Source organism: Frankliniella occidentalis, unplaced genomic scaffold, assembly GCF_000697945.3.
Source record: "Frankliniella occidentalis isolate FOCC.00 unplaced genomic scaffold, Focc_3.1 Scaffold64, whole genome shotgun sequence".
Classification (NCBI taxonomy): domain Eukaryota; kingdom Metazoa; phylum Arthropoda; class Insecta; order Thysanoptera; family Thripidae; genus Frankliniella; species Frankliniella occidentalis.
In genome coordinates this window covers 1,275,698-1,276,687 of record NW_026267194.1, presented here as the reverse complement: position 1 = coordinate 1,276,687, position 990 = coordinate 1,275,698, and positions in this window count along the sequence as shown.

Sequence of the window (990 nt, the reverse complement as noted above, 5' to 3'; positions counted from 1 at the left end):
AGCTTGTAATGTGTGTGGCCTATGCAGGTGAGGCTCGGCCGGGCTCGGCGGATAGCTCGAGTTTGAGACCCCTGGCCTAACACATATTTTCTGTGTTATTCGCTTGGTATTCTGGGTTATAACCACCATAAGAAGTTCTGATGTAAGTTACCTGCTGGCTTACTAACCCCGAGCCCTATTGTAGTTGAACTGTACCGACTCTAACGTGCGGGCGGGTTGCCTACTCGCTCGGCCCGTAAGGCGCCATGGTCAGGGGCGATAGGCGAACCCACCCGCACGCCGTGTGCAGGGCAATAGGCAATAACTACAGAAGTGTGCGCAGAGGTGGGAAACGGTCCCTCCGGTCTGGTCCCTGGAGCTGGAGCATATATGGACCGGGACCGGAGGGACCGTTTCCCCCCTCTGAGTGCGCGGGGTTTATCAGCCACGTGGTATGGGATCATTTAGGAAGTACGTCCGTCATTCGCGGCTGCGAAACTGCAAAGTTTAGCGTATGAAAGCTCTCCTAGCGCCTGATGGGTAGGCAACATCGTGTCTGCAGAGCACGCGTGTACCGCGGGGTGGCCTACCCCGAGTTTCGCAGGCGCCGAGCTCCCGTAATTCACTTAATGAATCCTAGTGAAGTCGGACGTACTTTCTGTTCGAACCCTATGCTCCAATGTGTTCGGGTGGAGCGTCTGAACGCTTAGCCAGTACGCTAGAACGTCTAATAGTTGTGACTGAGGAGGCAGACTGAAAACAATTTCCGTTTCTACGGGGAAAGGGGACAGTCAAACCCTTAAAATTGCTGTTAAACCACTGTTGAATTTGGCGTGGGCAAAAGAACACGTGTCAGCTGTTCAAATGGTAAAAGACCGACATGTGACAACACTCATTAGAGGCATGGGCTAGAAAACGGGAGTTAACGTCAAAACTGTACTGGGCGCTTGACTACCATAGAGATGAGCAAACCGGGCTACCACTCTAGCGTGGAGGGCTTTGCGCCCTGAG